Genomic DNA, 13,906 nt, shown 5'->3' on the forward strand with positions numbered 1-13,906 from the left:
TGGCAGAGCCACATCTAGGGCCCTATTCCTTCTATGTGCCACTCCACAGGAAAAGGGAATATGCCCTTTAGGATCTTTTTGCCTGCTGACAGCTAAGAGAGTCAGGGAAGGGCCCAGATCAAATGCTACCTTGATTAGTGTCTCCCATACAGCGACAGTTACCGTGTTAGAGCAGCCTGTGAATAGTCCCTGGATAGTGACGAGGAAAAAGATTGTCTCAAAGTCAGAAACCCCCCGGCATAATACTGTGAAACTGAACTATGAAACTGGAGGTGGAAGAAAACTTCATGTTTTACTTCTAAAGTACTGTGTATTAACAAATGTCTAGAACTGTTTGTAAATAAGTCTGGCAGAATACCCTGCTGCCCCTAACCATGAATACCCGGTAAGTAGGGCCCAACCTTGCCTACTAGCCTCAGCTCCCAACCCAGCCAGGGACTACTGGGTGGGACACTAGGACAGCAGGGCCTGCAGACAAAGATCTGTGCCTTCTGGAGAGCTTTGGTGGTTCTAAGTATCCATGAGGCTGTCAGAAAGGCCCAAGGAGGCCAGTAGGGAAGAAACACAGGGAGTTCATGTGCATTTGTGCAGGTGCCGGCTGCTGCTGCTCCCTGTTTTTGCTGCAGAGAAGCTACTCTTCTAGTGACAGACACTGAGCTAATGATGTCATTGAAACCTATTTTACTCTGTTAACACTCCCTGGGACAGTCATCACAGTACACAGATTTTAATATCAAATCAGTGGGACCTAATTAAAGTAGCTAAGGAAGGGACCTAACAGTTTAATCCTTTGTAACAATTTTAGGTTCTTGGAGAGGAGTTTGTTTCTCCTGGCAGGTGTACTTAATATTTACAGGAGGCATGAATTCATTGTGGACCGGATGATAGAAAAGACCAGTCCTTGCTGAAACTTGGGTGGGACTTCTCTACTCTGTCTCTCTTAACCCCTTTCTTGAATAGTTCCATTTCAGTTTGTGGTTGATGAAATGCAGATATGTCCCAGCTCGAGATATTTGGCTTTCATTCTCTGCTGTAACCTTAGTGAACATCAGGAAATGATAAATGTGCATTGCCAGATTATCTCACTGTGAGGCTAACTTGGTTTAAAGCTAGATCAGTCCTCAAGTAAACACATTTGAATGTCCACCTCTCCTAATCCCATATCCCCTCTTGTCGCATGAGCTTCTACTTTTCCAAAAGGATACCTGAAAGCTAAATCCAGACTTCCATCGCTGTCCCCCTGGAGTCCTATCGTTGTCACCTTCGAACAAACACCATCTCCTAGGAGTTGCCACAGCTCAAAGGCTTGCACAGCTCTGCTGGCTGTACTAAAATGAAACTGCTAGACATCTGAGGGCAGAAGAGCACATGTGCACTACAACATCCTCAGACCAAGGTTCCTTCATCCTTTTTATTATATACTTCAAAAAATACACTTCTATTTTGAGAGGAAAATCAACAGGTGGAATTATTTATTTATTTACCTCCATGTATTTATTTAATATCTTATTTCTTTTTGTTTGAGAGAGAAAGTGAGAGAGCATGAGCAGAGGGGGGAGAGCAAAGAGAGAGAGAGAGCCTGATGCAGGCTCAATGAGGGGATTAAAGTGATGCTCAATCCCAGAACCCTAGGGTCATGACCTGAGCCAAAGGCAGATGTTTAACCGACAGAGCCACCTAGGTGCCCCACCTCCTCCATATTTTTCCTTCAACTTTCAAACACCATCTTTGGCCTTCACTGGGATCATGCTGAATCCTTAATAATCTTTCTCTGGAGGCTTTCTTCCAGAGCCTTTGGGGCTCCTTAGCAACTACAGAATAAACCTAAATTTCATACCACGGGACAGAGTGCTCTATTCATGATGTGGCCTTAATCTTCTTTTCATTACCTCTCACTGCTTCCCACAGCCACGTACAATAGTCAGCCAAATTATTCATGTCTGTATGCTCTGTGGCAGCTCACTTCAACTTCTGCTCTTACATCCTGTTGTGTTCCTGTTCTTGCCTAAGAGTATACCTTGATTGCCTGTGATGTGTGAAGCACCTAGTACTGTGCCTGGACCATAGCTATTATTTAATGCCAAGTGTCATTATTTTTTTTTTAATTTTTAAAATTCTGTATTAACATATAATGTATTATTTGCTTCAGGGGTACAGGTGTGTGAATCAACAGGCTTACACATTTCACAACACTCACCATAGCACATATCCTCCCCAGTGTCCATAACCCAGCCATCCTATCCCTATACGCCCACTCCCCAGCAACCCTCAGTTTGTTTCCTGAGATTAAGAGTCTCTTATGGTTTGTTTCCCTCCTGACCTTGCTTCAGCTCTTTTTTTTACACTCAATTAATATTTATTAATAGTTATTGTACCCCTGACTGTCCACACAAAAGACTTTTATTTTTGTTTCATTTTGTTTTAAAGTATCATTTTATTTTCCTTTCTTCAGTTATTTAAATTCCAGTTAGTTAACATATTAGTTTCAGGTGTAGAATTTAGTGATTCATCATTTACATACAACACCCAGTGTTCATCACTACAAGTGTCCTCTTTAACCCATAAGGCATTGAATCTATCCTCCTGCCCACCTCCCCTCCAGTAACTCTGTTTGTTCTCTATAGTTAAGAGTCTGTTTCCTAGTTTGCCTTGCTCTTTTTTCCCCCGTATGTTCAACTGTTTTGTCCCTTAAATTCCACATATCAGTGAAATCAAATGGTTTTTGTCTTTCTCTCACTGATTTATTTCTTGCTTCAATTCTTAAAAGAGGTAATATTATAAGTCACGCTGCCACTAAAATATTTGATCCCTATCTACTGCTTATACTCTAAATCCCTATCAAATTTTTCTCCCTGATGAGCTGGGCTAGACAATGAAGTAATAAAAGTCAGTGTTCCCAAACATATGTATGAGTGTGCTTGTGGGGGCTGAGGGGGATTGACTAGAAGACGGAATAAGGGAACTTTCTGGAATGATGGAATTGTTCTATATTTTGATTGGGGTGTTGGTCATTATGACTATACACACACACACACACACACACACACACACACACACATATATATATCCAAACTCATCTAATTATACACTTAAAAATCAGTTCATTTTGCTGTCTATAAAATTCATCTTGATTTTCTGAAAAAGTTAGAATCCCCTCTATTTTTTCCCCCTAAAGCAGAGTCAAAAACTCAAATGTCTACATGAGCTTTGCAGGTAAGGGAAATGTGTAGTGGGCTAGGGAGAATACAATAGAGAGGTTTGAGGGCTGCTGACAAACTAGAGAGAGTCTGCTCTTTATCCTGATACATAGGCAATGTGTGCAAAAGCATACTCTGCATTTAATAAGCACCTCAGATGTTTAAATCATTAGCCAGTTTTCTGATACACTGTGCAATGTCACAGAGCAATTAATAGTCTCCAAAGTAGGACACATAAGATGATGTACTGAAAGGTAAAAAGGTAATATTTGGAAATTGCTTTCAATTTTTTCATTTTCATGCTCTTTTTCTTCCCCTTTTTATTTTAGAATGTACAAAGGAACCCACAGAAGGGAGTACACCACATTTATCTTTTCTTTAAAAGATTTTCTTTATTTAAGACAGAGAGCAAGCAGGAGCAATAGAGAGCACGCATGCACGTGCACCTGAGCAGGGGGTGGGGGCAAAAGCAGGCTCCCCGCTGAGCAGGAAGCCAGGACTCTGGGATCATGACCTGAGCCTAAGACAGCCAATTCATCAACTGAGCCACCCAGGCACCTCCTACCACATTCATCTTGCATAGCCTGTGCCAAGTCAAGCAACAAATGCCTGGGGTGTGGGACATTTCAGAGACTGCAGTGTGTAAACAGATACGACACAGGGATGGGCACCATTCCATTGGTACCACTGAGCCTCCATGTTGGAGAGCAGCACTGCTATAGCCACAGAAAGTAAGGAACAAACTTTACTGCCCATTTCATTCTGAGGGAAAAGAAGAGAGGACTGTAGAAATTCCATCCTCTCCAGTTCTAAAGTGCAGGCTGAATTATGAGTGCTATATGAATTGCCTCTGCAAAAGAAGAAAAAGCATGTGTTTGGCTGGAGGTGGAGCATGGGTGCTGAGGAGGTCTTCTTAAGGCCTGTGAGTGACCCTGGAGCAGCTGGGATGGTGATGCAGTGATGTGTTTGTTCACAGAGAGGCATGATGGCTTGTTGATTAGCTGACCAGGGTAGTGGAGGCAGACACCTCTGTAAAGCCAGGGTGATGGCATCTCCTCTCTGGCCTGACAGGTCAGAGAGCACAGAACAACAACCCTAGATTCCCACATGCCTAGGCAACTCCTCAGACTAGCTCAAAGGCCAGTAGGAGTCCAGGGGACATGGTGCCTGCCCATATACCCAACTGAACCCTGCTGATTGGAGATGATGGCAGAAGGACTGACTAACTTCCTTCTACTCCAGTGGAATCAGGAAATCCAGAGAAACCCAGAGACAGCACCCTGCCTGGTCCTTTGATTAAAATAAAGTTTCCATTTTTCTAAATAAGACCTCGTATATGGTTGCTTAAACAAGAATAACGTTTATTTATCTCTCAAGTAAAAGTCCAAATTTGTATGGTGGCTCTGACTTGCAAAGTTGTCAGTCTTCCTGGTTCCTTCCATCCACTTGCTCCACTATCTCTATGATGTTGCCCTTGTTTATGTGAGTCAAAATGCCCATGTGTTGTCATTTAAAAATTGATTCCTATGAGAAAAAAAGGAAAAATTGCTTTGAGAACAACCACAAGTCTCTGGCACATTGTGACAACTAAAGTCCAGCCCTAAAGTAGGAAACTAAAGGAACCAAAAAGCAGTCTCACAGTGTGTGAGAAATGAAAGAATTTTTTATATACTCCAGAGAACAATTTTTTAAAGCAGCCTTTTCTTTTTTTCTTTTTAAAGATTTTATTTATTTATTTGGCAGACAGAGATCACAAGTAGGCGGAGAGGCAGGCAGAGAGAGAGGGGGAAGCAGGCTCCCACGGAGCAGAGAGCCTGATGCAGGGCTCAATCCCAGAACCCTGAGATCATAACCTGAGCCGAAGGCAGAGGCTTTAACCCACTGAGCCACCCAGGTGCCCCTAAAGCAGCCTTTTCGAGTCCATTATACTGCATGCCAGCAACCCATAGTTTGTGCATGAGGCATGTTTCCATGCTAAGGGTTCTATCTCTCCTAAATGACACAGCACAGCTCATATATAAATGCAGTGGCACTGATAGCAGTTGAGTTTTTTCAAACAAACTGGGCAATTTTTATTATATTTAAGGGAAGTGCAGAGGCACTGACTGCAGAAGATGTGGCCACATTCTGTAGAGTAAGTGCGTCACCTACTCAGTTCAATCTCGCAGTACCCATCCATACAAATTCAACACCAGATATAACCAGGTAGTACTTAAAGCTTCTTCCAGGGGATTATGGCAGGTATTGTTGGTCACATACACATCACTGTTTCTCATCAACTCCTCCTTATCACTGTTCACCACAAAGCTGCCAATTTGACCTTGGAGTCACAATGGTTTCCCCCTGGCCACTTCCTTTCTTCAGCAATCACAACAGAGTTGTGGCAAGTTAGGTCAATCAATGTAGGTTCTAGGGATTCACAGGTGAGGTCAGCTATTTCATCACTTTTCCTGAGAGCTATCAGTTCTGATTCTAAGACCATCTCAGGAATTGGGCCTCCTTCCGCAGCTGTAAGGAATTCTTGGGTTTGTCTGGAATTCACCATGCTACCATAGCACATTCTTGTATTCATTATGCTTGTTGGATCTAGTCTTCAGAGAAGTAAGTGAGCTGTGCCAAAGTTTACAGCGAATGTTAAAGTCTCCAGTGTCTCAGACCTGTTGGTCAGTTACTCTCTAACTAAATTCTATGTAAGAATTTAGAGCCCAGAGTTTCTGGCATATTTGAACTCTGATTCTAGTTCCTCCTGTCTCCACTTCCACAGCCACTGTGTTCCCACATGTGTGGGTAGGTACAGGTTTATGACTTTTAAGAAAATGCAATCTGAATTTTTAACTGAAAAAAAAAGAAAAATTAAGTTTTGGGAATATCTAAAGTAAGATTGATAAGTAAAATAATGTAAAATTGATAGATATCCAAAGGAAAAAAATGTGTACTCAAAATATTTTGATAGTTATGCACTTAAAGTTTAAACTTTCATCTTTCCACATTCCATGTCCTGATGGCAGTGGAAAGGAGAAGCCCAAAGGGCACTTACATGAAGAAGAGCACAAAGTCACTGTGCCGGGACACCTAAGTGGTGCATTCAACTAAGCATTTCAGCTCAGATCATGGTCTGGGGTCATGGCTTTGAGCCCCATGCTCGGTGTGGAATTGGCTTGGGACCGTCTCTCCCTCTCCCTTTGTCCCCCCCCCATTCATTCTCTCTCTCTCAAATGATAGGTAAAGAAATTTTAAAAAGAAAAAATCACTTCATACCAAGAAAGGGTCACTACTTCATCCAAGATCCAGTGTGAGGATCTCAAGGAAACTTTTTTTTTTTAAGAGAGTAAGAGAAGGAGGAGGAGGAGCAGAGAGAAAGGTTGAGAGAGTATCTTAAGCAGACTCTACACCCAGCACAGAGCCTGCCTGACTCCTGACTGGGGACTCAATCTCAAAAACCCTGAGATCATGATCTGAGCCAAAATCAAGAGGGTCCCTTAACTGACTAAGCCACCCAGGCACCTTGAAAACACTTATTTTTTACAAAGTAAAAATGGAGAGACCAAAAAGTTCTTTGCACCTTTGGGTTTCTAATAACAAATAAGAAATGACCCATTTAGTCTATGCAGAGGTTCATCTTGCCCAGCATTCCTTTTCTAACAGCTATCAAGAGAAATTTTCTTGAAAAGTTTTATCCCAGATTCTGTTTTATAAAAGAAGGGATGGAGTTCAATCATTTGCCATAAAGAGACTTGGTTTGGGTCTAGGCTCTGTGACTTTGGGCGAATGATGTAAATACTTACAGTTCTCAAAACTTCAGCATGTAAGTCTTTTCTAAAAATTATTTTGTAATTTAAAAAATAATGCACCTTCAGTCATCATTAGGGAAATGCGGATTAAAGCCATAATGAGATACAGTTTCACACCCACTGGGATGACTATAATTTAAAAAATAGATAGGGGCACCTGGGTGGCTCAGTGGGTTGAGCCTCTGCCTTCAGCTCAGGTCATGATTCCAGGGTCCTGGGATCGAGCCCCACATCGGGCTCTCTGCTCCGCGGGGAGCCTGCTTTCCCCTCCCCCTCTGCCTGCCTCTCTGCCTACTTGTGATCTCTCTGTGTCAAATAAATAAAATCTTTGGGGTAAAAAATGATCTTTAAAAAATAGACAATATAAAGTGTTGGTGAGGATGCAGAAAAATTGGGATTCTGATATAGTGCTGGTAGGATTGTAAAATGGTGCAGCAGCTTTGGGAAACAGTCTGTCAGTTCCTCAAAGGGTTAAATAGAGAGTTACCATATTGATGAAGTTCTAGGACCTAGGTGAGGTTCGGTGGGCTGAGGTCCAGAGCCGATGACCAAGAAAGAATTCTTGAGACATCTTTGGTGCAAAATGGTGGTTTATTAAAGCACGGGGACAGGACCCGTGGGCAGGAAGAGCTGCTGCCCTGGGTTGTGAGGGATGGCAGGCTGTGTACCCTGTGGTTGGGGAAAGGTGAGGGAAAGAGAGTTTTCAACGGAACTTTCATATGCTAAAGAGGGCCTACAAGGTGCCGGGATACCAGAGGTCTCGAGGCTTGATCATTGTTGTCTTTTGGCAAGCCATTAACATCAAGATAGTTGGGAGATTCCTGTCTTGCAGGATTGTGATCTCTGCAAGTTAACTATTTGTTTCTCGTTTATGGCGGTCAGGGGTGCCTGAGGAATGTTACACATATTACCGAGGGGAGCGGGTGGAGAGGGGGTGCAATGTGCCAGCTTTTGCTTTGTCCTCAGTCAGCCTCCTGCTCCCTTATCAATATGACCCTGCAACTCCACTCTTAGGTGTATACCCAAGAGAACTGAAAACATCTGTCCAATCTGAAAACTTGTACGTGAATGTTGATAACAATATTAATAGCGAAAAAGTGGAAACAACCCAAATGCCCATTAATGAATGGGTAAACAAAATGTGTATCAATACAATGGAATTTTATTGAGCAGTAAAAAAGAATAAAGTACAGATACTTGCTATAATATGTGTGATCTTTGAAAACATCGTATTAGGTAGTAGAATCCAATCACGAAAGACCATAAGCTGTATGATTCCATTAATATGAAATGTCAGGAACAGGCAAATCCATAGCGACAGAAAGATGAGTTGTTCCTTAGGCCTGGAGTATTGAGGAGAAATAGGAAGTGACTGCTAATGGGTATAGGGTTTCTTTTTGGAGAATGAAAATGTTCTAAAATTGAGGTGATGTTTGCACAACTCTGAATATACTAAAGCCCACTGAATTGTATTGTTTAAATAGATGAATTGTATGGTTTGTGAATTACATCTCAATAAAGCTTTTACCAAAACAAACACATAAGCTGCCATAGAAATGTTACACAAAACAATGTGACATAATCTGAATTCAGACATTGGCCCTAGAACCTGGTGGGGAAGCGTGGGGTCCTAAAGGAAAACGGAGAGGAGGGCACCCTCACGAAGGCATAATGCCTAGGGCTCCACTGGAAGCGCCAACCTATTACCGAAGCAGTTCTTTTAGACTCCCCCAGACACCTGCTTTTTGCCAGATCATCGCCCTCCAGTATTTGTCTTCTTTGACTGTCCTACTCTTCCTTCTTCGCGCTGTGCCCAGGGAAACAGAACCTTCAGGTCGAGGCTGAGCTGCCCCAAAAAGCAGCACCCACCACGGACCCCATCAGTGACTGCGCTATTTTGTCCTGATCAGCCCAGTCCTGCCCAGAGAACTATCCAGCGAGAATGCGCTGGAAGCGTGCGTTCCCGCGGCGCTCCACTTCCTGGCCTCTCAGCTGCTTCCCTGTAGGATCTGGACAGAGCCTCAGCAAGCCGAAACCAGTTGCCTGGCCACATTGGGCCCGGAAGAAGGACAGATTTGCTACAGGGCCAGGGAGAGCCTGCGGATAGAGAGAAGCGGAGGGAGGGGGCGGCATGGGACAGGAGCTTACCGTGAACTCGCTCAGGCTGGCGGCAGCGCTCAGCGAAAAATAGCCAATGTCATGAAGCGAGGGGTCTCAGTGCAAGTTATCGACGGGACGGCGGAAAGAATTGGGGGTTTCCCTCCTTTTAACCCAACTATTTTAGTTTCTCAACTGACCAATCAAAAAACCTGAGTCCGTGGTGGCTTGTCACCAGTCTCTGGGCGGAAAGCCATGTTCTAGGTTAGAAAAGGGGAGTTTCCCTCCTTTGTTTCCTCTTCCTGCAGGCTTCTGCTTTCTGAGAAAGAGGAGGCACCGGTTTGTTTATTCTTTCCCCTGATTATTAGCTCAGCAACTCTCTACTCTCTAGAAAAGTGGTTCTCATTCAATAGAGGCAATATGCCTTTCTAAAAACTTTGGAAATTAACACGGCTATTTTTAGTTGTTCCAACTGGCATAGGGGCTGAGGGCCAGGGACCCCAGCTTCCCACCACCCCACCCCACCCCCGCCCCACACACATATTCAATCATTCTCTCTCTCTCTCTCTTTCAATGTATGGAAACCTGCTTATAATCTGGTCTTCACAATCACATGTAAAAATATGTTTTATTTTTCAATTATTTTATTTCTTGAATATGTATTAACTATTTTTTTAAGATTTTATTTATCTATTTGACAGAGATCACAAGTAGGCAGAGAAACAGGCAGAGAGAGAAAGTGGGAAGCAGGCTCCCTGCTGAGCAGAGAGTCGGATGTGGGGCTCAATCCTAGGACCCTGGGATCAAGACCTGAGCTGAAGGCAGAGGCTTAACCCACTGAGCCACCCAGGATCCCCTGTATTAACTATTTAGTATGCCAGGACTGTTACCAAAGTGGGTCCACTCCTCCATGACTTATGGACAGAGACTACACCAAATAGAGTTGCCTCAGGGGCAACTTTATTTGTACAGACAGGGAGATTATGGGGAATCATTTTCACAGCTGCTATCCCAGAACAAAGGAAAGCAGGCTCCTTTTATTAACATTTGGGATATTCAGAAGGGGATTTCAACATTACAATGAGGTTGCGGTAACTGCCACACTTTCTGAATCATCTGGGCAGGCACCTTCCTCAAATATTTCTTTTTCTGTTCCAGCAGTTTGTTAGTTTGTTTCTAAAAGATAAGACTGATAGCTAGACAGAAGCTTCTAAAATCTAGTTCCTACAAGGTAGGCTGGCTAAGCAGAATCCTCTGCTTGAGATTTTCTGAGATCAGGGGGTCAGGCAGGTAATAGGACCATATAACTGAATTTTCCAGGAACCCAACTATCAGATAACTAAAAGGAAAATGTGTTTTCAGTTTGTTTTTTGTATTTGGAATTTTTCCTAGAGATATTCACTGTTTAGGAGGAACACACCACAGACAGCAATACTATATCTGATTCTGAGCCATCAATATAGTGCCACTCTGTCTTCAGTGTCATGGCTTACAGAGATCCTAGACCAGTTGCAAGCATATGGTACTCCTTCCATGAGCCTCTGGGCCAGAGCATTCACATACTAAATTGCTTAGCCTTCACAATTGAATTAGTAAAGGGGTACCATTAAAGAATTGTAATAAGGAAGTGTTGGAGAAAATGGGGTGGGGGGGTTGGATTTGATTGGAGTTAAAACTTCTAATCTACAGTGGAGTCCTGGGGCCTGTGTCCATCTCAGTCTGTCAAGCCTGAGCTTGAGAACTGACTCCCCGCCGTAAAAATCTAGCAGAGAAGGCTCCCATATACACATGACCCGCTTATGAAGAAAACTTCATTTTACAGGTAAGAAAACTGAGGCTGGGAAAAATTAAGAGGTTTGAAAGAGGATGAACTGTGTCAGAGGCAGGACCAGAAGCTCCTGAGAATGCAGTTTGTATATTCTCTGATCAAGATCATTCCCAGAAATCCTGAGGCTGCCAGAAGAGAGCAGGCTTCCCTTTGGGGAACTGTCCAGAATGAGTGAGGACTTTTACCTAAAGCCCTTCATGAAAAGGAGTGGAAGCATGGATTGTTTTTTTCACCAGTTAAGTGCTTAAAAGTTTTCCCTTTTATCCCTTTGCTGTGGTTTAGGTCATTTTTACTTGATCTAGGAAGCTATGAAAATAAATAACACTGCAAGTAAAAGCAGTTGCCCGGAGCTGTACATTTCACAGAGCTCTTCTTACCATCTCCTTCTCAGAATAACGCTTGAACAGTGTCTGGCATGGTGTAGATGCTCCATATTTATTGAATAACTGATTGATTAAGTGAATAAACTTTATGATGTAGGAATAATTATCCCATTTTATGGATATGGTCCAAAGGGTCAAGCCAGTAGTAATGATTTCTCCAGTTTCTTTTGTGGAATTAGGATTCAAACTTAGGTCTGAGTTCAGTGGCATCTATATTTTAATGCTAGCCCCTAGAAATTTGGAACTTTTAATGGAAGTTAGGGACTGCATGTGTTGTGGGCCCTGCAGAGGAAGTTAACAGGAAACTCTCAGTAGCACACTAATGCCCCACCCAGACTCTGTGAGTCCATACCCAGCTTTTTCATATTTTGCTGCTAACAACTAGTACCTGCACATTACCCCCCTGCCCTGCAGGTTACCCTAAGGCACTGGAGTGAGCTGGTAGTACCTGGGAATTTCATGTTCATCCCACAACACACTCTGTAACATATAGCCAAAAACAAGCCGATATGAGGTGCCAAAGCCCAGCTCCTTTGCTCCAGGGCAGAACTAACTTTGAGGGGTATTCCTGTGTTTTAGAGCTCCCCTGGGACCAGGCTGAGTGTGTGACTTCTGAAATCACCCCTTCACTTGGCTTCTTCCCATTCCCTCTCTTTCTCCCCGCCTCCCCAAGCCCTTATTGATTTCTCCTTGAATACCTGTTTTTATAAGTCATATACATCCAGATTCTGGCATTGGGGACTGCTTCTGCCGGAGCTCAACCTAACATACTCCCTGATTCTTCAGATGATGAAAATGACATGCATGTTTCTAGACAGTCAGGATGCCTAGAAAACCCCTTCAAATAGTACTGTGGCCTTGTGTGGCAGCAAGAGTGCTCACTGTTTTTTCTAATGAAGACAGTAAAAAGAGGAAGTGGCCCATGGGGGTTGGGAAGCCTCACATACATTACCGCAGTCTTCAGTTAGGCCTGTGTGCTATAAAGACAGAAATGTCTTCTTTGTGTCAGAGACTTTTTAATCATAGTAAGTGCTTGATACATGACTAAATTTTTTTTCTCATTTCTATTTACCAGGTTTTCTTTTCCCCCTAAGGTTTACCTTCCTTCTTTTGCTCTCCAAAGAATCAGAATTGGTTTTTTGTTTGTTTGTTTGTTTGTTTGTTTTTTAATACGATTTTATTTATTTATTTATTTATTTGACAGACAGATCACAAGTAGGCAGAGAGGCAGGCAGACAGAGAGAGGAGAAGCAGGCTTCCCACTGAGCAGAGAGCCCAACTCGGGGCTTGATCCCAGAACCCTGAGATCATGACCCGAGCCCAAGGCAGAGGCTTTAACCCACTGAGCCACACCCCCAGAATTGTTTTTAATGCATGAATTTTCCAATCAAACTGCTCTGATATCTAGGACCCAGTTAGTTAGTCTTTGGCTAGTCTTTGATTTTTTTCTGAAAGGCTTGAGTCCAAGGAGACAATTTCCCCGTAAAGCTGGGCTGGTGTGCCAGCTCAGAGGTGTGTATCAGCTGCTGTCAAGGTTTGTCTGCTAAACTGTGTCCTCTCTGTGTCCCAGAACAGGGATATCAGCAAGAACGGGGACCTGCTGTGGCCCTCATTCGGGAATGAGTTCAAGTATTTCAAAAGAATGACCACATAACTCCTCGGTAGAAGGTAAACAGAATTTGGTGATTATGGGTAGGAAGACATGGTTCTCTATTCCCGAGAAGAATCTACTTTTAAAAGACATTTAATTTGATTAAATTTAATTAATTTTATTAATTTAGTGTTCAAAGACCTCAAGGAACATCCATAAGAAACTCATTTTCTTGCTGAAATCCTGGATGATGTCTTAAAATTTTTTGAGCAACCAGAATTAGCAAATAAAGTGGACATGATTAGAATAGTTGGGAGGCAGTTCTGTTTATAAGAAAGCTGTGAACAAGCCAGGCCACCTTAGACTATTTGTGACAAGGATTATGCAGGATTTGAAAGTGACACTTTTTTTCCAGAAATTGATTCATTCATTCAATCTTTCTAATGTCCAGAAGGAAGAAGGCATTAAGTACAAATTTGAAATATATGAGAAGAACGATGAATGTGAAGGTATTCTCTGATTTATTTCAAGTTGTTTCCCCTCCCCTCCAAACAATTGTATATTTTAATATTAGAAAAAAAGAGTTCTGTTGACTTTAGTTCAATGGTTAATTATTTCTAAGCAATGAGTATTTATTACTTAATCTTAATTAGACTATAGTAAAGATCAATCTTATTTAGACCATATCAGATGCCATTTGAGAAACATTTTTGCTATAACAGAATGATGCCCATCAAGGGCCAGCACTTGCCTAGGATAGTATATCTACCAAGAGCCAAAGTGAGAAAGTCCCCTGACAGCATGAGTTGAAACCAGAACCTATAGAGATAGGACAAGATAGATATGTTCAAAGGTCAGAAATGGATTATAAAGAGAAGAGTTAGAACTCAGATACTAAAAGAAAATTAGATCAAAGTAGGGATTATGAATTTTTTTATGCCATATCACACTTCTGAAAAAAAGTTCTGTTCGTTCAGACAGGGAATCAGTAAGTTGAGAACTCCGGTATATTCCATAGG

At 42.4% G+C, this 13,906-nt stretch overlaps 1 long non-coding RNA gene and 1 pseudogene across 1 annotated transcript; one reads left to right on the forward strand and one right to left on the reverse strand.

Annotated features, from left to right (window-relative positions):
- Positions 1 to 4,534: 4,534 nt before the first annotated feature.
- LOC116867171 lies at positions 4,535 to 9,277 on the reverse strand. Its single transcript, XR_004382563.1, has 2 exons — positions 9,137 to 9,277; positions 4,535 to 4,721 (listed from the first exon to the last, which is right to left on the reverse strand). It is a non-coding gene; the product is annotated as an uncharacterized LOC116867171 (long non-coding RNA).
- A 1,607-nt stretch (positions 9,278 to 10,884) lies between these two features.
- LOC116867401 lies at positions 10,885 to 13,434 on the forward strand (annotated as a pseudogene).
- The last annotated feature ends 472 nt before the right edge of the window (positions 13,435 to 13,906 follow it).

This window comes from Lontra canadensis, unplaced genomic scaffold (genome assembly GCF_010015895.1).
Source record: "Lontra canadensis isolate GAN:19392208 unplaced genomic scaffold, GSC_riverotter_1.0 scaffold12, whole genome shotgun sequence".
Taxonomy (NCBI): domain Eukaryota; kingdom Metazoa; phylum Chordata; class Mammalia; order Carnivora; family Mustelidae; genus Lontra; species Lontra canadensis.